We start from the raw sequence: 27,873 nt of genomic DNA, 5'->3' as shown, positions 1-27,873 counted from the left end.
ATAGGTTATTAGAAGATATTGAATACAGTTCCCTGTGTAAACAGTAGGTCCCTATTATATATATATTTATATTATATATATATATATATATATATATATATATATAGTTCTGAATTCTCCACAGCAACATTCAACTCTGTAAACACATTTTGCTCAGGCTTCTGCTAAACAACCACAGTTACTTTGAACTCATTTCTTCAGGATACCCTGGTATTTGTTCTTTTTATAGTATGTAAAATTGCACTGTCAGTGTGGTCCTGATCTTACGCTTTGTAGCTAAGGAAAATAACCATGTTAAGTTTGAGAATGTGTTAACTCCCGTGGGGTGGAGGGGGACGAAAAAAAAAACTAGGCTAAATTAAATTATAAAGTTTTAATATGATATTTTTTTCTTTATTTTGGCTGCGCTGGGTCTTAGTTGCAGCATGTGGGATCTTTGTTGAGGCATGTGAGATCATTTAGTTGCAGCGTGCAGACTTCTTAGGTGCTGCATGTGGGCTCTTAGTTGTGGCATGCAGGCGGGATCTAGTTCCCCAACTAGGGATCAAACCCAGGCCCCCTGCATTAGGAGCATGGAGCCTTACCCACTGGACCACCAGGGAAGCCCCTAATATATTTTAGAATGTCATGAATTTTCGAAGCTAGAGGATAAATTATCTGACAACAACTAGGTCATCTTCCACTATAAATAGACATTATTGCCAGCTAATTCCAAAGATTCACCTAACATAAAAACTATAGGGTAGGTTCTTGAATGCAATGATTTGGCTGGAAAACCCAGATTATCCTTGGAAAGAAATGAGCACCAGCAGAGAAAATAAAGGGTGATTAGCTAGGAAAGGAGTGCTATGAAGGGTATCCTATTATCAGATGAAGGAACAGGCATTTGTTGCCAAATCACCTGTTATTATATGCAGATGTATAAAGTCCAATTGCTTTACACTGTCTCAACCAAAAGATCATTATGGTCATTATTCCCAAGAAGCTAGATTCAAAGACACTTAGAACTGGGAGGGGATTATTGAGATCATCCAGTTCGGTTTGCTCATTTTCCAATAAGGAAACTGAAGATCAGAAATGTGACTTGCTCTCAGTAACCAGATCATGTGCTCCTTTTGAACCCCCTTGCTTCAGCAGCAACTGCACCAAGCATAAGTTATTCAGTAAGTGGTGCTAAATTTGTATTCATGAACAAAGCATGGGAAGGGTCATTTTCATGGTGCTTATATTCTAGCTGTGCTTTTGGAAGAAGGTTTGTCAACAGAAAGATTTCTAAAACAGGGAGAAGTAAGAATATGATGTAGAATGTGTCACTGAGAAAAACCTTTAAAAATTTTTATTGTGGAAATTTTAAAAAAATTAATGAAAAGAGAATACAATGTATCCCTAACCACCTTAAACAATTATTGACATTCTGCCATTCTTATTACATATGTATTTCCTCCATTTGTTTTTTCTTTTTGCTTTGTTTTGTTTGCCTAGAATATTTTTAAAGCAAAACTGAGACACTGTATCATTTTACCTATAAATATTTCTATATGTATCTCTAGGAGATGAGGATTTTTAAACAACATAACCACAGTAACATTATTATACCCTTAAACAGGCTAACATCTAGTCCAGGAGAAATTTAGTTCTATGAGAGTATTCAAGAATTGATCAAGATCTCAAGTCTTTCAATAAGGCTAAGAATTCAAAAGAGGAGAACTTCAAAACTAAAGATTGCAATCTCATTTTTTCTTGTATTGCTCTGCAAATACAAATCTGGATACTCAGATTCCAGAAGAAGATAAAAATAGTCTATGAATCAAAACCACTAATCATATCCTGTTATTTTTGGTTATGTTTCTTCCTGATATTTTAATTCAAAATCAGTTTAATATATTTAATCACACTTTTTTTCAGGGAAAAAGTATTTTAGGTTGAGGTAGAAAATTTTGACCAAAAGATACATTTAAAGCTAAATTAGGGTGGTTGTCAGAGCCTATATGCATGACCTTGGATGAGGTGTTTACTTACTCACTTGGAAAGTCTCGTGTTAATAGTCTATTCTACGACTCAACTATCTGCCTCAGAGAGATAGTACAAAAACACCCTCAAAAAACTCACACCTGGAAATGTAAAAAATCACAAAAAATATATAAATGGTAATTGGGTGATAGGTCACATTACCCTCCATACTAAAAGCAGACACTAATAACAGGAATGTTGAGATAGCTTGTAAAAACATCTGGCTCTGCGTAAACTTAGAGTCAAAGTAAAGTACCAGAGTTTTACTTCTGTTGGAATATTTAGAAAGACCCCTCCATACACAGTAGATGCTCAATAATATTCACTGGCTGGATTTAATGCTGGAACCAAACTTTTGCAACACAGCAACTATTAAATTCCTGATTATGTAAAATGCAATGGATATGTATTATTCTACATCCTGGAACTGAATAGGAGAAAACGTTTTTCTTATACATGCTTTTGCTCTGCACTCAGCACTTTTTCTGCTGTCCCAAACCTATACATTCATATTCAGGGTTCATGCTGAATTTGTGTTTGTGTGGATGGAGACATCCAGCGTCTCTACTTCACCCCCATCCCCAAATTTCAGGGAAGCCAGAGGACTGTCCACAGAGTGAGTGATAATGGGGGCATTTTCTGGGCATTGATAGAAAAGTACTTACCAACACTTTATTTTTACACTAATTCTTCAGGATAGACAGCCTACTTGGTAAGGATATCAGACCTCTCCAGACAATTCTATTTCATCTTTTTCTGACCCAGAATACACTAAACCTAAGTAGACTTTATATTATCATGTATGCTTATAATTACATACCAGCTTATATATAAACACATTCTATCAGTCCACATGTTTGTCTACCAGCACACTTTTACTCCCAACAGTAACATGAAAACAACAATAGCACTTGGCCTGTCTGTGAAGCCTTAGGCTGTATTTTGCAGGAGGGATGATATGGACAAATAAATTTATATTACCTAGAGCCAAAATCAAACCAACAAACAACAACAAAAACTGATGTGGCTTGACTAAGTTTTCCTTATTAGCTTTGCTCCTCTCCCAATCATCTTTGTGAATAGGAACAGTGCCTTCAGTATATTTGCTTTCTTAGAAGAGTCCATCAGAATCACATAAATAATTTTTTAAAAACATGAGTCCCCAGGACCTTGCAGCCCTTTACCACAAATCCCAGAGTGTGAGACCCAAGAATTTATGATCTTAACAATTCCTCAGGTGCTTTTTCTGTGGCCAGCACCAAGAGTGTGTGAGAATCACTGCCCAGAATACCTAAAGCAGCACTCTACACATAGTTATTTTATATAAATGTTTGATAACTGAATGAATGAATAAGTCAAGATTGTGGAAATTAGCAAATCCATGAGTTCTAACCACACCCAAGATCTACTGGTTTACGTACTTTCTAAGTGTCTTGCATCTTGCATAGTCTGGCCTAGATAGATACTGACTCAACTCTGATCTGTGTAATCTCACCCCTATTCCACCCTGAGCAGCCAGCAACAATCCCACTTAGCCAAGAAACAGTGATAAGAAAACTGCTTTATTTTTACCCCTTGACTGGTAAGGTAAACAGACTGAAATCATAAACCCTAACCTCACAGAAATACCTCCTGGCATTCAATGTAACTACTTATTGGTTATCTACTATAGACTTTATATATGTCATGCACAGTATAAGATACAAAATGATTACAAGGCTTGATACATGTCCTTGAATATTTTACATTCAAAGTTGATAAGACAAAAGGATGTGTCACATCCTGTGCTGGGAGCTTTTTGATATCATCTTATTCATTCCTCAGAGCAATTCTATGGAGGGAAAAGTATTATCTCTATGTTATAGGTGAAGAAATTGAGGCTTAAAGAGGTTAAATACCATCTCAAGGTTATATATTGGCAGAGTTTGTATCTGAATTTCTCTTCTCTCTGACTCCAGAATTCAAGCTATTGCCCCAAAACTACTATGCACCGTGCAATGGAGATTACTATCCATTCAACATCCACTCCAGAAGTATGTAATAAGCGTTTACTATACACTAGGTCCTGGCATAGATGCAGATCACACAGGGTCTCTGTCTTCATACAGTTTCTAGTTTAATTGGAAAGGCAGACATTTAACAGTAAACACAACAAGGATTATAAGGGAGAACTAGAACTAGAACTAGAACTATAAGGATGTTATACAGGAACCTGTAACCAGGAACTTATTTTGGTCTAAGGATTCAGGAAGTAGCTGAATCCATGTAAACCCAGGAACTCCACTTCCTAGCTGCACAGTTTGGGGAAAATTACAGTTCCTTATTTGCAAAATAATGACAACACCAGTTACAGGTTTTGTGAGGGTTAAGAGATACAATGTATACGGGCTTCCCTGGTGGTGCAGTGGTTAAGAATCCAACTGCTAATTCAGCGGACACGGGTTCGAGTCCTGGTCCAGGAAGATCCCACGTGCTGCGGAGCAACTAAGCCCGTGCACCACAACTACTGAGCCTGTGCTCTAGAGCCTGAGAGCCACAACTACTGAAGCCCACGTGCCTAGAGCCCATGCTCCACGAGAAGCCACCGCAATGAGAAGCCCGTGCACCACAATGAAGAGTAGCCCCCGCTCACCACAGCTAGAGAAAGCCCACGCGCAGCAACGAAGACCCAATGCAGCCAAAAATAAATAAATATATAAATAAATAAATATATTTAAAAAACCAGAAAGAGATACAATGTATGTAAAGCACAGAACCTGACAAAATAACTACTCAATAAACATTAATTAGCAGTTATTTAAAATATTCATTCATATTTAAGAATATACAAAAGCAGGGGTAAAACAGAGAGAAAAAGAGCAGTAGAGGGAGAAGGAAAATGCAGGGCAAAGGCCCTAAGGCAACACGGGCAAAGCATCACATAACTTGGTTTAAGATCCAGTCCTGCTGGCTAGAAAGTAGAGAGTTCTGCCAGAGAAAGCTGGAAAGGCAGATGGGGGACCACAGCAAGCCTTCAGGTAAAGATTTTTATCTTTATACAGAGGCAACTGAAGCAGTTAAAGGAATTTGAGACAAGGAAGAAACTTGTTGAGATTCAAATTTTAAAAGATTACCCCAAGGGAGGGTTTATATATATTAAATTTCCAACTAGCTTGCACATGCAGCTTTTGTAATTTAAAAAATAATAAGATCAGTGATGAAAATGTTACCTTGATTGTGGTAATAGTTTAATTTGACTACAAATGACTAAGGAATAATATACATTACACTGTATTCCATGTGCGATGCCAAGAAAATTCACCAATTTTACCTAGACTACATAATATCCCAGTGTACATTCATCCAAAGGCTCCTCTTGCCCCTGGGGTAGAATCCAGACTCAGTTTAGAAGGCACTTTGCAGTCTGGTCTCTGATGACCTCTGCAGTTTTGCTTTCTACTTCTACTTCTCTTTCGCTTTAAGCAACAGAGCTACCAAGATACTTTCTTTTTTTTTAAGATTTTTTTGATGTGGACCATATTTAAAGTCTTTATTGAATCTGTTACAATATTACTTCTGTTTCATGTTTTGGTTTTTAGGTCACGAGGCATGTGGGATCTTAGCTCCCCCACCAAGGATCAAACCCACACCCCCTGCACTGGAAGGTGAAGTCTTAACCACTGGACCACCAGGGAAGTCGCCCAAGATAACTTTAAAATCCTCAAACATGCCATGTTCCCTTGGGTTTAGGGATGTCTTTCCACATGATGCTTCCTCTGCCTGCACCATTCTTCACCCTTCTCTATATGCAAGCCAGCTGCCTCTCTTTCCCCAAACACTGTCCCACCAAATACTGCAATTACCTCCCCCATCACAGACACACACTCACTCTTAACATACACCCATATATGTAGCTAATTCCTATAAAATGTTAGGATCCATCTTCCCTGACCAGCCCTCTCTGCATATTTTGTTTAGGTGCCCATTCTTCTGGCTCACATGGCACATTTTAATTCCCTCATCAGAGCATTTATCACCATTAGTTATAATTGCTTGTAATTTTTTTTAACCTCACCCCTTTCTCATCCCACTTGATTATACACTCCCTGAGAGCAGGAGTTTAGACTGTCTTATTTGTTGAAGGAAAAAAGAAATAAAAGTTAAGTATAACATATATAAAGTTAAATGCCCCATACTAAAATTAAAGCAAATAATACAGATTTATGATATACATCATGACATTTACAAATAGCAAATACAGTTTGAGTAATGTATTAAGAATCCCCCCCCCCCAAAATAAAAATGCTTATAGGGCTTCCCTGGTGGCGCAGTGGTTGAAAGTCCGCCTGCCGATGCAGGGGACATGGGTTCGTGCCCCGGTCTGGGAAGATCCCACATGCCGCGGAGCAGCTAGGCCCGTGAGCCATGGCCGCTGAGCCTGCGTGTCCAGAGCCTGTGCTCCGCAACGGGAGAGGCCACAACAGTGAGAGGCCCGCGTACCACAAAAAAAAAAGAATTCCCATTCCATTTATTTTCTGCGATCCACTTCAAAAAAGGTAAATTCTTCCCCTGACATTAGGTCATCTCTGTGACCTAATAAAGTTCTATGCAATACTTATTAGCAAGACTGATGCCAATTCTTTAAAGCAAAATTCCCTCTAGGCTGATTTTTTTTTGGGGGGGGGCACACCTCACGGCATGCAGAACTTCCCTGACCAAGGATCGAACCGCCGCCCCCTGCAGTGGAAGTGTGGAGTCTTAACCACTGGACCACCAGGTAAGTCCCCTCTAGGCTGATTTAAGGAAACTTTCTTCTAATACAAGGCAACAATAGTTATGATTTGTTAACAATGCACTTCATCCTAATAAGCCCTTAAACCCTTAACTAGTACCATGGGCTGGCTGACCAGCCCAGAAGTCACACTGCTAGAGAACAGGCAACAGGCTGTTGCTCATTGTTTTTTTCTTCCACTGTTCCTAGAAAAAACTTACCTTTTGCAAATTTGGGTGCTGAACAAAAAGTAATAATAAAAATCTTGAGCCCAAATTTTCTTTCATTCTTCGACTTTAGATAAAGGTCAAAATGTTAAGCAAATAACTAGAACTTATATTTGCATGGTACCACGTAAGCGTAAATACTTTCTCACTACCTCCTCATTTCATAACATTGATAAAGTTGGATAATTAATGCATTGCTGAATTGTTGATTCAATTTGAATTTTAAGGAGAGTGACTGGGGATTTCACTCTAAATCAGTAATCTAGTTACTTTAGTGTTTTTAATTGTATCAGACCAAATTACTGATGATTTATTACTTAATGATTTTAAGCAACTGTATTTCTTGCTTTTGGTGTTAATCTTTTAACAATGGATAGTATTTGTTCATGCTTATTCTTTCTGTGCTTTTTAAAGAATCACTTTAAATCACCTTCTGTCATTGAGTTGAGGGAGATTTCACCAGCAATGGTCATGCAGCATAACACTCTACCAGCAAGAAAAGAGCCAGATCTAGTTAACAGCATCAGTCACTGTACCTGAAGGTCACAGAGCAAGTGATGAAGCGATACAGTCCTTGAGTGAAGGGTCAGAGAAAGTATGCAAAGAACCTTCCAGACTGCATCAGCTTTGAAGTTAGACCCAAGTTCAAAACACCAACTCTAGCACCGATTAGCATTGTGAGCTTAAAGCAAGCCCCTTATCCTTTTTGAGCCCAGTTTTATGATCCGCATTGCAATTTGCCACGTAAAATGATATGTGTAAAGGACCCAGAACAGTGCTGGCCAGCAAGCATGTGATAATTTGCAGCTGTAACAGTGTAGAAGAAATTAATGCAGCACTAACAGTCCAGTGAGAACCACAGAACTGATGTGTTCAGTTGCTGCCAGGGGCTCCTAAGGCCTAACTTCTTGGTTTGCTGCAGCCTGGCTAACCCCTCAAGATTAAAAGGACCTTCTCTGGCATCAGAAAAGGCTCCCTTCCTGTTAGTGGTCTCCAGAAAGGGCATCTTCTCAGGCAGATTGTAGAGATCAAAAGGAGATTTTAATGTGGAAGAACTTTAGAACTAAGATCTATGGCTCCACTTCATTGCAGCCAGCATAGGGTGACCAACAATCCCACTTTGCCCTGGACTGAGAAGTTTTTTGGATCATGGGACCTTCGGTACTAACACCACGAAAGTCTCATGCAAACTGAGATGATTCATTATCCCAGCATTTTCCAACGTTGGGCAGGTGGCCTGGTAACATGTAGCCTAATAGGTGGTACTATTTTATTAATCATGATTAACACTTTCCAATTAAAAATCTCATACAGGTAATAATGAATATTGAAGAGTTTCATTTCACTGCAATTTACCCAGGCTGTTAAATACTTTGAGAAGCTTTTTCTCAATTCTCTTTCAATCACTATTCCTCTTTTTTTTTCTTCCTATCAAGACAGTGCCCTATAAAGTTAACAATGGTCCAATCCCTCGAGTATTGTGCTTACTATTAATTCCCATTTGAAGCAATTATCTCACTGATACTCTCAGCAACTCAAAGAAATATTTCTGAAATAACTGTTTAATTAACCCCAGCAGAAATAAAAATGGAGAATACAAAGAAATAAAATCTGAACTGGGTGTGAACTACCGATACTCTGTAACACATGAAATTCTATTTTCCAATAGAATCCTGAAAGTTATTCAAAATACCTAATCCCAGTGCTAACAAAGAAATGTACTATCATGAAATAATGCCATTTACAGCAACATGGATGGACCTAGAGATTATCATACTAAGTGAAATAAGTCAGACGGAGAAAGACAAATATCATATGATTTCACTTATATGTGGAATCAAAAAAATCTTCAAAAAATGATAAAAATGAACTTATTTACAAAACAGAAACGGACTCACAGACACAGAAAACAAACATGGTTACCAAAGGAGAAGTGATGGGGGAGGGATAAATTAGGAGCTTGGGATTAACAGATACACACTACTTTATATAAAATAGATAAACAACAAGGTCCTACGTATTGCACAGGGAACTATATTCAATATCTTGTAATGACCTATAATGGAAAAGAATCTGAGAAAGCATATATATATATATATATATACATATATATATATAATTTTTTTAACATCTTTATTAGAGTATAATTGCTTTATAATGGTGTGTGAGTTTCTGCTTTATAACAAACTGAATCAGTTATACCTATACATATGTCCCCATATCTCTTCCCTATTACACCTCCCTCCCTCCCACCCTCCCTATCCCACCCCTCTAGGTGGTCACAAAGCCCTGAGCTGATCTCCCTGTGCTATGCGGCTGCTTCCCACTAGCTATCTGTTTTATGTTTGGTAGTGTATATATGTCCATGCCACTCTCTCACTTTGTCCCAACTTACCCTTCCCCCTCCCCGTATCCTCAAGTCCATTCTCTAGTAGGTCTGCATCTTTATTTTCATCTTGCCCCTAGGTTCTTCTGACCATTTTCTTTTTTTTTTTAGATTCCATATATATGTGTTAGCATATGGTATTTGTTTTTCTCTTTCTGACTTACCTCACTCTGTACGACAGTCTCTAGGTCCATCCACCTCACTACAAATAACTCAGTTTCGTTCCTTTTTATGGCTAAGTAATATTCCATTGTATATATGTGCCACATCTTCTTTATCCATTCATCTGTTGATGGACACTATATATAGATTTTTTTAAAAAAGGGAAATGTACTACAACCTTACTTCTCTTAATTACTATGTAGCAATAAATGATTTGAATTGGTGGCTTCACTTTTACATTTTATATACAATTGGTTGGGCAGCAAAAAAATTAAAAATGACTTATACTTTGAGAAATGCTACAGGCAGCAGCCAAAGTTACAACTTTAGAGGTAATAATTGAGTACTGTATTTACATCCATCAGCAATATATCAATTTTCTATTATCTGCCCTAAAACATTAAGAAATCACCTTTTCTGTATCTTCAATTACCACCTGCCTAGTTTCCTTTGTAATCTTTTCTATTCTGCATTCCCTAGACCCACTCCCTTTCCTATTGGTCTCTGGATCTGTGCCCTTTATCATTACTCACTACCTGACTTGTAACTTCCAGCCTAAGGCAAAACTGTGAACCAGTAAGTCTCTTTCCTCTAGTTCCTTCCTCTTCCCCTCCTTTCTTCTCCATGATATTCTCTGTTCATTAATGACATTATACCCTCTTGATTTAAATCCACTGCTCCAAGAACTTAGTTTCTCCTCTTAGCTAAGAAAATTGTGGGGAAATTTTGGGTGGACAGTAGACTCCACTTAATTCAAATTTCTTTGACATATGACTTGTGATAAATGAACACTTTTAGCCAAAAATGTACCTTTTATTCCATTATAAAAAGGGGTTGCTGAGCAAATTAATAATAGTCTGATAAATAATGAAAATCTTTATCCTTTACATATATTTTTATATAACATATATAGTAATATATTTAGTATATAACATCTTACAAGTTGGCAAAAGGTAATTTTTCAAAGCACTAGCAATATGTTTTCTTTATTAGCAAAATTACAATATCTGTTGAGGTTTATATAATGAGATTATATTTTCATACAGTATTTGGGTATTATGGTTTTCATTATATCAGGCTCATACTATTTCACAATTTTACTAATTAAGATTTGCTGGGCCATTGGTGAAAGGAAACCAAAATTGTCATGTGCACATAAATATTTAAGAAACACTATTACTAATGAAGAATGATACCTTCATTGGTTCTTTTGTTTTTCGCCTCATACCCCATAAATGTTCAGTACCTATGGGTTTATAGAATCAATCCCAATGAGAAGGGTAGAAACAATAAAACCGCTAGCAAATAAGCCTGGGCAATCACAAACAAAGTAGGTCATACTGTTTGGAGAATCAATTTGTTTTCAGTAAGAAACTAGGTTGCCCTATTTCATATATCAATTGGCAATATGATGTTAACCTAAAATTAATGTTTAAAAAGCAGAACTGGAAATTAAATGCAAGTTTTCATTCAAACTGTCATGAAAACCTTTTTGTTATGACAAATTTATCTACACTAAAAGGGTGTTAGGAGAGACGCAAATAATCCAAAACAAAATAAAAATTTTAAAGAGTATTATTTGGCTTTGAACACTGTACCAATATCTAGAGATTGCAGTCAGATTTTCCCCAAGATGTTGGAAATAAGGATAATACGACTGCTTCCTGGAAGCTAAACTTTAAGATTATATACAATGCATATGAGCAGAAGTAGGCAAAGTCACCTTTAAAACACAAACTGGGGCTTCCCTGGTGGCGCAGTGGTTGAGAGTCTGCCTGCCGATGCAGGGGTTCGTGCCCCGGTCTGGGAAGATCCCACATGCTGCGGAGCGGCTGAGCCCATGAGCCATGGCCGCTGAGCCTGCGTGTCCGGAGCCTGTGCTCTACAACTGGAGAGGCCACAACAGTGAGAGGCCCACATACCGCAAAAAAAAAAACAACCCACAAACTGGCCTGACTTGATTGTAACTTGACTTTTAATGAAGAATATTGTTAAGAGGTTTGGGTAGCCATGGAAACAGAGAAAAGAGCATACAGGGTCACTTTAGGGTCAATGCCCATTCAAATGCTGTCAGGAGAGAAGGAGCCCAAATCAACAGTGCAGCAGGATGCCCCGACTATATTGGAGATCAATGTACAAAGTTGCAACCATTGGAAACTGAGTATTTCTATCTCTGGGACAAAACAGTCCTGTCATGGAGTTACATGAATCAAGAAGTGTCTGTACACACAACTCCACTTGTTCTGAACCTGTGCTCATCAAGCAACCTTCTGTTAATGCCTTTGGTTTCCTGAGTAGGTTTGTCTACATAGAAAATGCACTGGCTTTGCAATCTTGAGTATTCAGGTATATAAATTACAGCTCTTGGAAATTAATAACTATTCTAGCTGTATACACCAGTCTTGTGACCTCTGTTAAGGTAAGTTCATCTGATGGCCGGAGCTGTTCTACATTGCTAATGAAAGATATTTCTGTTCTAAAATACTCTAGACAACATCCTAGAGTATTTTGGAAAATTCACCAAAGTTATGCTTCCCTGTCTGCCTGGGGACAGTCAGCAGGCCTTTCGCTGGCAATGACCCTATATCAGCCAAGCTTTTCCATTTCAAAAGACTATTGATTATCAATGGGGTGGGGGTTGAGTGCCTGTGATTTACCTCTCTTTATTATTTTATTTATTCCAACATTGCTACAGTGACAATTTCATGACCACAATGGTATAGAAGACAGCTCAGACCAGGAGAGGTGGTAGGTAACCTTTGGATATAAAATATACCATAAACAATTTATAAAGTGGACACAAGTTACCATCTACTACACATCCACCATATGTTTAAACACAGTATTATCATTACAGTCCCTCACTTACAGATATCCTTGCCTCCCTATGTTACACATGCCTGGTAAAACTCAGCATGGGTGAATCTTTCTATCTTTTCTGTAGCTGTACCAAAGAGCTAACATTGCTGGAGAAATCATACGAATAAACTGAATGGCATATTTTAGATCCATAATCACAACTTCAAAAAATGCTCTCAGCAGATCATGCGAATCCTACTCTTTCTCACACTAGGTTTACTTTTTCACTCTCTGCGATAACTTTTGAATCTCCTTCTCCTCAAACTCCTACATACCAAGCCCTCTCATCAGATTACTTTGCTCCCTACTTCGCTGAGAAAATAGAAGCCATCAATGGGGCTTCCCTTATGCTCCCACCATCAAATCATCAATTGTCCCTAGAGCTGCAACTATCTTCTCCTCCATCGTGCTCTGGACTCACCTCTTCACACCTTCTCATGGATTTCTCTCTTTTAGTTTCCCTCTCTCTATTACATAATTGCCACCTCTTCCCTCTTCTGGATTATTCCTATTATCATACAAACATGATCTATTGTCTCCAATGTTTTAAAATGTCTCTCTTTACTCCACATCTCTCCAGCCACTACTTTCTTTCTCTGTCATGACAGAGTTCAAGTTCTGGAAAGAATGGTTTATCTATAGTCTCCACTTTCTCAACATCTATCTCATTTTTAGCTCACTACCGTATGGCTTTCTGACCTCACTGCTCCACCAAAAATTCTTGTAAAAGATACCAGTAACCTCCATGTTGCCAAATACAATGGACACTTCTGGCTCCTTCTTCATAAGACTTGACCTCTCAGCAGCATTTAACATAGTCAATTGCTCACACTTTCTTACAATACTCTCCTCTCTTGGCTTCTGTGACATCATCCTCTTGGGTTTTCCAGTTCTCTGGCATCTGCTCAGTGTTCTTTGCTTAATCCTCCACCTCCACCTAACCTCCAAATGTTGTTGTTGTTTAGGTCTGGCCCTTTATTCTTTTGTTTCTCTAATCTTCTCTCTGAGTTATCTTATCTCTTCCCACTGCTTGAAACACATGAAGTACATATGAAACATGTCTATGAAGCCCAAATCTCTATCTCCAACCCCAACCTTCCCTCTGAGCCCAAGACATCCATGTCAACTGCATACTTTATCTACAGTTGGACACTATGTGAACACCTCAAATTTAACATGCCTAAAATCTACTTGTTCTCAATTTTTTCTTTTTAATATTTAATTTTTATTGCTCCACCAACCAAACTGCTTTCCTTCCCTCTCCCATCCCCATGGTCTCTATAAATGTCACTGTCATCCACCCAATTGTTCAAGCCATAAACTTATGTCATCGTTGTTTTTTTTAAATTTTTGGCCGCATTGTGCAGCATGCAGGATCTTAGGTCTCTGACCAGAGATGGAACCTGTGCCCCCTGCAGTGGAAGTGCAGAGTCTTAACCACTGGACTGCCAGGGAAGTCCCTAAATCTACGTCATCATTGATTCTTCTCTCTTCTTCACACCTTCCCCTCACTTAGAAGTGATCATCTCCCACAAGCAAATATATTCTAGCTCTAAAAATATATACCAAACCTGTCTACTTCTCTCCATCCCACAGCCTCTTATCCTACTCCAAGCTACTATCATTCTTCACTACTGTAATTACTTCATTACTGCCTAGTGGGGCTCCTTGCTTCTATTCTCACCTCCCTTTAATCCATTCTTCACACTCTTCACTCAGCAGTAACGGTGAGCTCCTTAAAATGGAAAATCAGACCATGTGACTCCCCTTCTTAAAGTCTTCCAATGACTTTTCACTGTACCTGGAAGACATTCTGAACTCCTTACCCTGGCCTCCAAGGCCCCACTAAGCCTAGCCCTTGTCTCTCCTTTTAGTTTCATCTTGTGCCACTCTCTCTTAACTAAGCTCCAGACAGACTCCTCCTAGTTCCTAGAACATTCCAAGCTCTTTCCCAAACCAGGGCACTTGTAATTGCAGTTCATTGGGTCCAGAGCACTTTTCCACCTACTCTATGCATTGCTGAGTAGGTCCCTACTCTTATCACTTAGGTCCCAGTTTAAATGGCACCTTCTCAGAAAGGTACTCACTGACCACATAAAGTAAATCTGGAGTGACTGTCTTCCTGGTTATTCTTTTCTTCCTTCCTGTTTCTCTTCCTTCCTTCCCTCCGTCTTTCCTTCCTTCCTGACCTTTTCTCTCCCTTTTTCTTCCAGTTATTCTTTACCTTAATATCCTGTTTGTTTCCTTCACTGCACATATCCGAATCTACTATGTGATCTGCATCACTACACTGTTTCATTAGGACCAAGATCTTAACTTTTCTTTACCTTTGTATCCCAGTACCTAGCACATATAGTAGGTGCTCAATAAATATTTGGTGAGTCAATAACACAAACTTGAGAAGTAGGTGTTATTATCTCCATTTTACAAAATGAGAAAACTGAATTTGAGATGTTAACTTATCCATACTACATAGTAATTAATTAGCAGAACTGTTCATTCATACCTGTTTGAGTCTTATTTTAAAGCCTAAAAAATATGTAATCCTTTTTGTATCTTAAACAATGCTATATATATTTACATAAGCATGCACACTATATACACACATGTATGCACTATATATGTATACACACGTTTATCATTTGTTTTTCATAACAATTTTATCACTCACAAAAATTTTTCTGATTGTAAAATCTGGAAATTACAGAAATCCATGCATAAAATATTTTTAAACATCTGATGGCTCTAAGAAAACTATTGTTAAAGTGTTTAGCATTATAAACATTTCAGAGTACTTTTTTTTTTTTTTTTTTGCGGTGTGCGGGCCTCTCACTGGTGTTGCCTCTTCCATTGTGGAGCACAGGCTCCGGACACGCAGGCTCAGCGGCCACGGCTCACGGGCCCAGCCGCTCTGCGGCACGTGGGATCTTCCCGGACCGGGTCACGAACCCGCCTCCCCTGCATCGGCCACATCAACCACTGCGCCACCAGGGAAGCCCCAGAGTACATTTTAAAGTCTTTTTTTTTTTCTATGACTAAGCATATATGTGTGTTTTTAATAGCATATTTATGGCATAAGCGTATTATGGCTTAAGCATTCCCTTGTCCTGAATTTAATGGCTTCCAAATATTCCATAATATTGGTGTAACATAATGCATTTATCTCTGTATCTTTATTAACAAACAGGTTTTGGTATTATGAATACTGAATATTGTATATGTACATTTCTAGAAAATACCGATACGGCCACATACCAACGTTAAAGATTATGCATAGTTTTATTTTGATACACACTGCCAAAGTGTTGTTTTAACCAATTCACACAACTATCCAGCACCTACAAGGGTGCTCACTTCCGTGAGGCATAACAACCTGTAATTGAGGTCTCTAAGAGTTCCTGGAGAGATCTCAGGCGAAATCCTCACCCTGCATCTTGAGCTCTGATCGCAGGAACTCCCTCGGTCCAGCAAGCGGCGCCGTCTCCTTCCGTCGAGGTTGGGTCGTCACGGAGACCTCACGTGATTCGGCCGTCTCTGCGCCGGGGGGCGGTCTTGCGGGGATTTGCCTTACGTACGCCGCCGCATGACGTCGTACGTAGGGGCTGGCTAGCCGCCATCTTGCTTCTTTTTCTCGCTCGCTATTTCCCTCTCGAGAAGGAGCGAAAGTGCTTTGGTGGTTTGTCCATCCGCAGCTTCGGCTCTCTGGGGCCCGGGGTCCTTCCAGCCGCCCCCTACCCCTAGTTTCCCCTTCCCCTTCCCCCTATCAGAGCCCTGCGGAGCCCCTCGAAGCGCGCAGACACACTCAGTTTGACACTCATCCTGGCCGGTAAGGAAAGCGAGGGCGTAGGAGCTGCGATCAAAGCGGGCCCTATCCGGGAGGGCTGGCGTGGGGCGGCCCGGGGCGTGGGAGCGCACCCCGACCCTGGCGCCCAGAGACGAGGGAGCCGCGTGGAGAGGGCCTTGGGTCCGGGCATTCTCTTTTTCTCTTTGGCTACCATCATCTCTGCTTCTGGGGGAGCCTCGGCCTCCTGCTTGGGGAGCGGGAAAAACCGGAGTCAGACCCGCCCCATGTGGTCTGCAGCGGGAGTTCCGGACCCGTCGACCTCCTCCCACTCAGGCCCTGTAGGGGGATTACGCGCGTTGCCGGGTAAGGGAAGGGAGTTTCCTTCCCGCGGGATAGGCGGGTGCGCGGTCTCTTTTCCTAGTGTGGGTATGTGTCCCCCCAAACAACTCAGAGGCTCATCTAGGCTCTTTAATGCCTACCTTTTCTTCATGTTTAGTGAGGGTGAAAATTGCAATGAGTAGTGTGCGGGAGAGACCGGGTTAAAGGCCGGGCTCGGTGAGAGGCTCTTCGGGGAATGAGGACCAGTCCTACTTCCGCTAGGGACGTGCTTCCCCAACTCCAGAGGCGGGTTCGGATAGTCTTTTCTCACCCTAGGCCTCTGCATCCCCTAACCTGCTTGGTGAATCTCACTCCGCAGCTTTCTCTCTTTGAGGTAGCATTAGTGTTGGTGTTACGGTAAAGGCCCCACTTTAGGGCTTGAAGAAAAGGGCATAGGGGGCCAATAGGAGCACTGATAAATTCTTCCTTCCCTTGAGAGGAATGTGTCTAATTCCTTTAAAGGGATGTGTATATGTTTTGACTTGATCTGAGATTCTTTTGAGGTTTCCGACATGTCTGATGTTTGCTGGCTTCTACGGCTAGCCGGATTTCCGCATTGACCGATCTTCAGCCTATGTCCATAGATTCATACCTCGCCAGGGTACTTAGAATTGTACAGTAGGCGACTGTGCTGTAAGATTTTCATTTGGAATGCCCCCAGAAGAATCGGGATTTTTGATTAAATGCTTGATAGCTTATTCCCGCAAATAAAAATGATAGGGTGATACTTAAACGCCCACTAAGCCCAACTCCAGCATTTGTTAGAAGTAGATTAACCTCCTCTGTTGGTAATTAAGATGCTGCTCAGACTGGAGCCATTTTTAGGTGTGTGTCATAAATGCACTGCAGCATCTTTTCTGGTTCACTTCAAATGCATTGATCCCCTAAAAAAAGGAATAGGTTGAATTTGAGTTTCTAGCATATAGTCAACGAGTAATTCTCTCCTTTTCCATAATGGAATTTTCAGAATATAGACTTTTTACTTTTACTTTTGTGTTTCGGTATGTGGCTGTTTTCCCTCCACTAGTTGACCTTTTACCATGTACTGAGCACATAAATAAGTTCTTTACAGACATTCTCTTTGTTAATCCTACAGCAAGCCTTTGAGGGAGGTACTATCATCATCCCCATTTTACAGATGAGGAAATGAAATCTGAGAAATTAAAGTAGTTTGACCAAGGTCACACGGCAGTTATTAATGGTGCTGTATAGATTCAAACCCAGGTTGTCTAAACGCAAAGGGGATGCTCTAAGCTGTCAAACTGCCTCCCTGTTTCTTGTAATTTTGCAAACTATAGGACCTAAATAAGATACAGCATTATTAACCTAGTTTTTGTTTTCCTTGACTTAGTATAGAAACATGGTTGCATGTGAAGGTTAAAGTGTTCCAAGGTGTAAAAAATACATTATAGCTACTCTGGGCATAGAAAAACCAGTCGAGTAAAACTCAAATGCTGTGGTATGACAGATAAGTTTTAAATTTTGATATCTGGCCTATATTATTGATAAAATATTTCCTCATCTGTAAAATGGAGATGATAATAGTAGTAACTCCTTCAGAGGCTTGCTGTAGGTTTATCACAGATAATGTATGTAAGGAGCTTATTACTGTGCTCAGTACATAGTAAAAGGTCAACTAGTAGTGGAAGGAGAATGACAGAATACTGGTAGAAGAAAATACTCTTCTTCCAAGCAGTGGGTAACCTGTGTATTCTCAGAATGGAGTATACCTTTGGGAACTTAAGAGATAGTTTTCCTTTTTTTTTTTTTTTAAGGCTTTTTTGGACTTAAATATCTTTTTTTTTACACTTATATATTGGGTTTTGTTTCTTAAAGATTTCTTCATGTTCTAGAGTCAGTACCACTGTGATCAGTATATTGGGCATAGCTGAAAATACAGAAGTTCTGCCTCATTCAAAGTCCCTGTCTCCCCTCTACCCCTACCCCACCATCCTTATGGTAAAATGTCTTTGAAGATTATATTATGTCCTCCTCTCCCTCCAAGTGGTTTCCTTCTTCCCCCAGCCCCCAAACACCACTTCAGTTTGTAATTCAGTTGAGGAACTCGTTTTTCAGATGCTATTTATGCCATATTTGTGTAAGGCACGAATTGATCATTCATAAAATGTTGACACAAACTGGTATAGAACCCTATTCTTACCATGAAGGAGATCCAAAAGTTGTGTCTGCCTGAGTTATGACTAATATACTCTCAGTAGAGCGAGCCTTGTCATCTTATGAATAGGCTGACACAATGAAAGCTTGTCTCAGTCTGTGTTAACTGTTGCTTCGAAGTCTTGAGAATTAATAAGTTAGTTTTGAGTCATAACATTTAAAAATTCTCAATAATGCCATTGATGCATCAGTCAGGACATCTTTGGGGGTAAAAGTGTTCTCTAGAGAGGGTGATTTCAGTAAAGTTTTTATTGTATGTGTGTCCTCCCCCCTTCCCCAAAGGCTAAATGTAGTCTGACCTTTTTGCCAGTTATATTTCTAGTCATTATTTTGCTCTAGATTGACAGAATGCCTGTCACATTTTGGGGGCTTTGTGTGCACATATTTTCTGGCAAATCAGAACAAGGGCTATTACTGAGTTTCAACAGTTGTCTAGTTGACAGAAACTTTTATGTGGTTAGCCTATACCTAGAGTTGAACACAAGATAGCAGTGGAATTATTACTGTTAATGTAATATACTCACCCATGTGTGGTGCTGCTAGGTGCTCTACATTAAAGAAGAGCAGGACATAATCAGCATTTGTGAAGCACATCTAGTATTAAAAAAAAACACTATTGAGTTTTTTTTTTAATTTATTTATTTTTGGCTACGTTGGGTCTTTGTTGCTGCGCATGGGCTTTCTCTAGTTGCGGCGAGCGGGGTCTACTCTTTGTTGCGATGCACAGGCCTCTCATTGTGGTGGCTTCTCTTGTTGCAGAGCACGGGCTCTGGGCACGTGGGCTTCAGTAGTTGTGGCATGCAGGCTCAGTAGTTGTGGCTCGCGGGCTCTAGGGCACACGGGTGGCTTAGTTGCTCCGCGGCATGTGGGATCTTCCCGGACCAGGGCTTGAACCCGTGTCCCCTGCATTGGCAGGCATATTCTAAACCACTGCGCCAACCAGGGAAGCTCCAATACTGGGCATTATTTACATAACATTATATAGTAGTTTTCTGTTTCTTGTCTGCCTTCTGATATTAGTCTGTTTTCCTTTACTAGACTGTTTCCGTGTCTTATCACTTTGTACAGTGGTTGGCATGTATCTAGAGTTTATTATATGTTATTGAATAAATGAGATTAGGAAACAGAAAGATTAGACCCACAACTGAGGTTCAACTGACAAATGCCTTAGTGGAGCAAAAGAATACCCCAGTCATTTTTCCCCCTTTATTTACCTATTAGAATAGTATCAGATGCTTTCAAATAGTTTGTGTTTATGTTCTGTACATTGTGAGATTTCTTTGCATCAGATTATCCTTACTAATTTTTAGATTTATTCAACAAACATTACAGATTCTTTTAATTTTGTAAGGCACAGTGCATGAGAGGAAAATGGCTTTTGGTTCGTACTGCCAAGATGTTCACAGTCTTAAGGATTAATATTAAAAGTTATCATGTGATCTTTGGATTCATACCAGAATATAAAAATAAAGATATACAGACAGGTAATGGAAATTTGGGGCAGAAAATTCATATATGGAAAATTGTCCATAGTATATAGGTCGAGTGCCCAGTTGGTTACAAGTAAAGGCATGATGGCCAGGAGGGACTAAGAATAATTGTAATTATTAATATTTAGTGAGCACTTACCATGCCAGGCACTGAGCTAAGAACACTTTGAGGATTATCTCTTTCATTCCATACAATAAGCCTAGAATGTGGATTATTTTATTCCCATTACACAACTAGAAAGCTGGATTTAAAGAGATGTAGTAATTTGTTCAAAGTTACTTAGCTAGTAGGTGAGATTCAGATTATTGACCCAGAGCCTGAGTGCTTAACTTCTATACTACATGGATTTCCCAGTGGCCAGTGTTTTTCAAACTTTAGTCATTCACAATTTTTGCTTTATATTCAAACCATCTGTCAATATTTTTGTTTAATTTAGCTTCCTATCTTTTAATTAAGTGAGTTTAAAAGAAAAATTTATGTGATTATTTGGTGTTAGAGTTTTTTACCCCTAACGTGTTAAACATGTAATTTTAAATATTCCTCTATGGACTACTTAAAATCATCTAATATACCATCAGTACTCATTTGTATCCTACCCTTTGGGACATAACTGCTATAAGAAATGAATACTGCATAGGATCAGGCAGCAGTTGGAATTAATGAAGGCCAGAAGTGATGAAAGCCTAAAAATAGAATAGATTCATCAAACAGGAAATGGCAGCATTACAGGAGTAGAGATATAAATTAGAGCCTTAACTACATACTTGGGACAACCATTTCCAGGATGAACTGCAAAGTGGAGTGGGTTTATTTAGACAGAGAAATGTAACAGGATGTGTAAGATAATCTATGACAAGAGGAGGAGAACAAGAATGAATAACTTAAGAAAGAAGTCACTACAGAAATCAGGGTGGAAAAGGAAAATCTCTAAAATAGGATTGTGACAGCCAAATGTAGCAGAGTTCAGAAAAATATGTGAGATAGGGCTCTTGGATTTGGCTTGAGTGATCCTTGGTGACCCTAAGAGAATTTAAGTCAATTAATGAGGCTGAAAGGTTATAAGCAGGGAGGAATAAGTAGTGAGACCTCTTGATTTTTAGGTGTGTTGAATACTCAAAATGAGCTCTGGACTAGGAGTTTGAAAATCTGGGGTTAATCCTTTTGTCACTTGGAGGCAAGTGACTTGACTTCTTCAAGTTGTGGATACACTATTCATCTGGAAAATAAGGATAATATCGGTTTCTCCTATCTTAGAGGATTGTTACAAAGATCACGTTAAATGTATTTCTTATACTTTTTGAGTTTAATATTCTTTGATATCACATGAGTCTTAACCACATTTAAAACAAAAGGGACGCGTGAAAAGTAGAAAGTTGAATTACGGGAGGATAGGTTCTCAACGAGATTGGAAGATCTCCTCATGGTGCATATGTAGTTAGAGAATGGGTGTCTAGGGAGGTTAATAATCGATCTTCCTCCTCCTTTCCTAATGAATAATCTGAAAGTGCAGGGCTGCTGTATATGGTTGTACCATTTGTGCACTGCACAAAGATGCCTGGCTGAAGGAGGCAACAAGGACTGAAATCTAGCCCTTGATCTGCTTTCAGAGTCCTGTGCCCTGGCTAGGCCTCCAGCAGAAATTGTGCCTCCACTTCTCTTCTCCCTCACAAGACATCAGCCCTCTCACCAAGATGAGTACCTGTATCTTCCCAGAGGGTGTGTTTTTCTATTTGCACAAAGGCCCTGTGGAGGCCAGTGCTCTGAAAGGCTCCTTAAGGAGACATATTAAGGATATGTTTAGAACAACATCAAAAACATTTGGGAGACTGGAGAAATGGTCACTAGGAACAGAAAGCTTAGAACTTATTATGAAAATGGGTTAAGTAGTTGCCCAACAGCAAGTACAGAATTCCAGTTTATCCAGTGTATTTTAAAGATGGGCATTGTAACTTATTAAGTGTTTCTAGTAATTTGGAAACAAATAATGTTTATTAAAATATCATATGTAGATTATCAGCTTTCAAAGAGGAAAGAGAATATATGAATAAAACTATACTTAACATTTTAATCTTCAAAAAACCACTTTATACTTTTTCAGTTGCAATTACAATTTACATTTTTGGCAATATGACTATTGTTGCTTGGCCTATATTTGTATATATTTTTAATGTTATTTATTTTGATGTTTGAACTTTTTTGGGGGGCTGTGTTGGGTCTTCATTGCTGCATGCGGGCTTTCTCTAGTTGTGGCGAGCGGGAGTGTTCTTCATGACCTTTTCTTTTTTTTTCTTAGATTCCATATATATGTGTTAGCATATGGTATTTGTTTTTCTCTTTCTGACTCGCTTCACTCTATATGACAGACTCTAGGTCCAGGCAGGTGGATTCTTAACCACTGTGCCACCAGGGAAGTCCCTTGGCCTGTATTTTTAAGTAACTGGGTTTTTTTTGTTGTTGTTGTCATTGATGTTGTTTTTGCAGTACGAGGGCCTCTCACTGCTGTGGCCTCTCCCGTCGCGGAGCACAGGCTCCGGACGCGCAGGCCCAGCGGCCATGGCTCACAGGCCCAGCCGCTATGTGGCATGTGGGATCCTCCCTGACCGGGGCACGAACCCGTGTCCCCTGCATCAGTAGGCGGACTCTCAACCACTGCGCCACCAGGGAAGCCCTAAGTAACTGTTTTTAATGTTAGGTTTAAACTTTGTAGATCTTAATTGAACATAATATGAAGAATTACTTCTGAAATGGGACAGATAGAGAAATTTTATTTTAAAAGCAGGGAAAGGATGTTATTGAAATAAGCCTTTTGACAGAGATGTGGAAGGTTGGTTATATTGCTGTATAAGTGTTATAATTTTGATTAAGAATGATTGGATTTTTTGATATGTGTAGTTACATGTAGCCCACACCACAATTAGGATACAGAATGTAGAAAGATGAAATATCTCCCAACTGTAGAATCAGAGTCTTCTGACATTTTGGAGACACAAAGTATCTCTCCTGATGAAGAAAGAGCTATTGAGTAAGGATTGAAAAGTCAAGAATAGCTTGTATGTGCTGATTGCTTGATTTCCTGACCTGACCAAAAATTAAATAAATAAATTTCTTTGGTTGTATAGTTATATTTATGACAAATTTGAAAACATGGAAAAAAATGAAAGTAGAAAGTAGGAGAAAGAGATGGGTAGGTTAACATGTCTCAAGACAGATCATTTTAATGGTAGAGGAATAGAGCCAGTGCTTGGTGGGGAGGGATGCTAACCCATTCTCTACACTTAAAAATTTAAACTTACAATTCCAACCCTTAAAGGCAGCCCTTTAGTTATATGAAAGGTTTAGAATAATTCATGATGTTGGATGAGCATCTTGAACAGAATGCTTCTCTTTTTCTCCCATAAAATCCAACATACTTGCCTTTCAAAAAATAAAGTTGACTAAGAACTTATTTATGCATTAGTTTTTATTTACTATGTATAAGTTTTGAAAATGTTATTACTGTTTATTAAGCTCATTATTAAGTACCAGACACCATCTGACAGCTTTATACACACTTAAATCTCACAAGAGACTAGAAGATATAGCCAACAGATGAGGAAATAGAAATTCAGGATTATATTTAATGACTGTGGAAATGCTTATGCCATAAATATGTGTATGCCACAATTATGCTATAAAAACGTAGCTACTAAATGTTAGAGCTGGGATTTAAACTGAATCTGTTGTAAGAGAAGTAATTGTGTAATACGAACAGTTTTAAAATACTACAAGTTGTCCAAAAGAGTGCTCTGGCAGTCACCTTATATAAAGTGATAGACACACAGCTTTACTTTGCTGGGATAGTAATTTATAATACAGAAGATTTGATAGCTACATTTCTTTTCTGATAAGGCTTTCTTGGCCCCAGAAACTTAATTCACATATTTCAGTTTCTAAGAACAGTCTGAGCCCTTCTACCATTTTGATTAAAATTGCAAAAGATTTATTGGTATTACACTTTGTTTTTAAAAATAACAATTTTTAATGCTTTTGCTGTAGTGCTATTTGTAGTAGAGGCAGTCAACGTGGTGATATTCTTAGCTTTACTATTGTAATAGCAGATCTTAAAAATATTGGATGTCACTCTAACTTTATTTTTTTAATTTATTTTTTATTGAAGTGTGGTTGATTTACAATGTTGTATTAGTTTCAGGTGTATAGCAAAGTGACTCAGTTATACACATATATATACACATTCTTTTTCAGATTTTTTTCCATTATGGGTTATTACAAGATGGTGAATATAGTTCCCTGTGCTGTACAGTAGATCCTTGTTGTTTCTCTTATATATATAGTAGTGTGTATGTGTTAATCCCAAACTCCTAATTTATCCCCCCACCCTTTCCTTGTTGGTAACCATGTTTGTTTTCTATGTCTGTGAGTCTTTCTCACAGAAAGTGATATCTCACATGTAAGTGATATCATATATTTGTCTTTCTCTGTCTGATTTACTTCACTTAGTATGATAATCTCTAGGTCCGTCCATGTTGCTGCAAATAGTGTTATGTCACTCTGAATAACTAAGTGATTATAACAGTTAGCAATGGAAGTGACCTTAGAAGTTGACCAGTTCAACCTCTCACTCAAAGCAGAAGTTACCTTTTAAAGTATTTTTGATAAAGGCTTATCTTGCTGTTGCTTGAACATATCTGGTGCCCAGGAAGACACTGTAGTTAACCTTTAACAGTCATTTTAAGATCTTCTAAATTTCCAAATATTTGAACACCATGATAGCATTCAAACCTCTTCACTTTCTCTTGGCTTCCATCATCTGCACGAGGATTTGGCTTTCTTTTCAGAGCTCTTTTTTCCCCCCACAAAGAAACAGTTATGTATCTCTTCACGAGAGTTACTGTTTCTCTAAAAAACAAAACAAACTCTGGGGATGAGACAGCAGGAGAGACAGGGAGAGATGTCTAAGCTTATTTCCTAGAAGCATCCTTCTCTCACATACCTCATGGCATTGTGGCATTTTGTGCCTCAGGAAAATTACTTATCACTTCATTTCACAGCTCTTTGGGTTGCTTGGCTAATGGTGAAAGTAGAGAATGAGTTTAAGATATAACTTGTTTCCACCTATGGGTAAACTGAACAGTTACGAAGTTTTTCTTTTGTATCTAATTTAGTTTGTTTTTAATGTTTGTCTTAATGAAGACCAGAATTGAGCGTAATGCTCTAAACAATGTGATAAACACAAGATTCAGTAGAACTGTCACAATTCTAGATTTGTGCATTAGATTTCTATCAAAGTAGCAATTTTTGTAAAGCAGTGCTGTCACACTACTAGCTGTTACTAACTGTCCTGTTTTATATGAACAGGCTGGGTCTGTATCTTGTATTTATGAAATTCAGTTCTTGAGCTATGACTAACTACCTATTCTTTTTTTTTTTGGTACGAGGACCTCTCACTGTTGTGGCCTCTCCCGTTGCGGAGCACAGGCTCCGGATGCGCAGGCTCAGTGGCCATGGCTCACGGGCCCAGCCGCTCCGCGGCACATGGGATCTTCCCGGACCGGGGCACGAACCCGTGTCCCCTGCATCGGCAGGTGGACTCTCAACCACTGCGCCACCAGGGAAGCCCACTACTTATTCTTAAATCCAATTTAATTTTATCCAGCGTTCCAAGAAAGTCATTAAATCTTAAGAAAGTCATTAAGCGCATTGTTACTCTTTCAGATGTTTGTGTCATATGTGGTGTCTACTTTCCAGGTCTTTATTCAAGTTTTTGACAAAAGGCTTTGAAAAGGACAGGGTCCAATATATTAGTTTTTCTGGTCACATTACTTCATATTGACTTACTTGAATATAAAATAATTTTCAGCCTCAAATATTATATGATCCTCATTTGTATTTAAGGAGGAGTGTATAAAGACTAGTACTTTGATTAATGTGTTTAAAGTCAAACTGCGGGGGGGGAGTTAGTCAAAAGTAAACTTTTTAGAAAGGTAATATTTTACATTATAAATCAACTATACTCCAATAAAAATTAATTTAAAAAAATTTTTTTAAAAGGTAATATTTTGTGAATGCCGATTGACCTGGAACTCAGAGGAGTGTGGTGAACGTCTTGACTTTTTATTTTAAATGGAAAATTTAGTTAAAAGTTGAGTTATAAAATGCTGTTTTCTGAAGTTAATACATCAGTCCCCTCTATCTTTGTTAGCTACCATGAGAAAATACCATAGGCGAGGTGGCTTAAAAAACAAAGTTATTTTTCACAGTTCTGAAGGCTGGAAGTCCAAGATCACGGTGCCAGTGTAGTCAGGTTTGGCTGAATGCCTTCTAGCTGAGTCCTCGCATGGCTGAGTAGAGCTCTGATGTCTCTTCCTCTTATAAGAGAACTAATCCCATTATGAGGCCCCACATTCATCACTTCATTTAACCCTAATTACCTCCCAAAGGTCCCAGCTCCAAATACTTTCTATTACATTGGTAGTTAGGGCTTCAACATATGAATTTTGGGGGGACACAGTTCAGTTCATAGTAACCCCCCCTTTTACAGTCTATAATGCATTGATTTTTATGCTTTTTACATTGTTACACTTCAAAGTAATATTTCTACAACAGTTGGAATACATTCATTAATTGAGATATTACTATGTTTTGTTGCTTTTATTTTTTTATCCTTGATATTCAACTCTATTGTAATGGAGTAAGTTTTGTTTTTAATTAATTAATTTTTTGCCTGTGTTGGGTCTTCATTGCTGCTCACGGGCTTTCTCTAGTTGCAGCAAGCAGGGGCTACTCTTCATTGCAGTGCACGGGCTTCTCATTGCGGTGGCTTCTCTTCTTGTGGAGCACAGGCTCTAGGTGCGCGGGCTTCAGAAGTTGTGGCACGTGGGCTCAGTAGTTGTGGCTGGTGAGCTCTAGAGCATAGGCTCAGTAGTTGTGGCACAGTGGCTTAGTTGCTCCGCGGCATGTGCGATCTTCCCGGACCAGGGCTTGAACCCGTGTCCCCTGTATTGGCAGGAGGATTCTTAACCACTGCACCACCAGGGACGTCCCCAGAGTAAGTTTTGTTATGAAAAACTTGAATCTTTTAAAATCTCTTAACCTCAAATGACATGTTATTTATTATGTATTTTAAAGGTTTGATGCTTATCTCTTCTATAATGAAAATTGAGTTCTGATTTTCATATGGTGAGGTTATCTTGGTTACTGGCTTTGACAGTAATCTTGGCTCCATCACTTCCTAGCCTTATGAGTTTTACTTCTAAGGTTGTTTCTTCATTGGTAAGTTTTGGTGACTTGGGCTTTGAGCTCTTCTTATTTCCAGTCTGATATTTTTACATTCTAAATCTCTAGAGCTCAGATTTTAAAAACTTGGCTTCAAGAGACATTACAAAATTAGAATGTATAGAAATTGGATCCCTCTTTATGTTAGAAATGGGAGAAATAAATATAGAAGATTATTCAGGGTTTTAAACTAGAGGTTAGGGAAAATGGTTATGGTGAAATTGGGAAGAACATGTTTGGGAAAGCAGATAAGCTTTTAGACTTTTTTGGGGGTTGGATAGTCTTAATCTCAAAGAAATGTTGTAAAAATAATACAGAGAATTTCCATATTCGTTCATTCATATTCCCTGATTGTTAATAGTTTGCTGTATTTGTTTTA

General features: G+C 38.8%; 1 protein-coding gene across 15 annotated transcripts in view; it reads left to right on the top strand.

Moving 5' to 3' along the window:
* Positions 1 to 15,955: 15,955 nt before the first annotated feature.
* Positions 15,956 to 27,873, top strand: part of PRRC2C (proline rich coiled-coil 2C) — a 97,781-nt gene continuing 85,863 nt past the window's right edge. For 9 of the 15 annotated variants that reach the window (XM_024739815.1, XM_024739811.1, XM_024739818.1 and 6 more), the window contains exon 1: positions 15,986 to 16,220. The gene's annotated coding sequence lies outside the window, so the exon portion shown is untranslated. Of the gene's footprint in view, positions 16,221 to 27,873 lie in introns of all 15 variants that reach the window. The other 6 variants (XM_024739821.1, XM_024739813.1, XM_024739810.1 and 3 more) reach the window with 4 other exon arrangements.

The sequence above is a fragment of the Neophocaena asiaeorientalis genome, unplaced genomic scaffold (assembly GCF_003031525.2).
Source record: "Neophocaena asiaeorientalis asiaeorientalis breed wild unplaced genomic scaffold, Neophocaena_asiaeorientalis_V1.1 scaffold589, whole genome shotgun sequence".
NCBI classification, from domain to species: Eukaryota; Metazoa; Chordata; class Mammalia; order Artiodactyla; family Phocoenidae; genus Neophocaena; species Neophocaena asiaeorientalis.
Note: the sequence above shows the minus strand (reverse complement) of the source record. Positions and strands in the feature narration are given on the sequence as shown.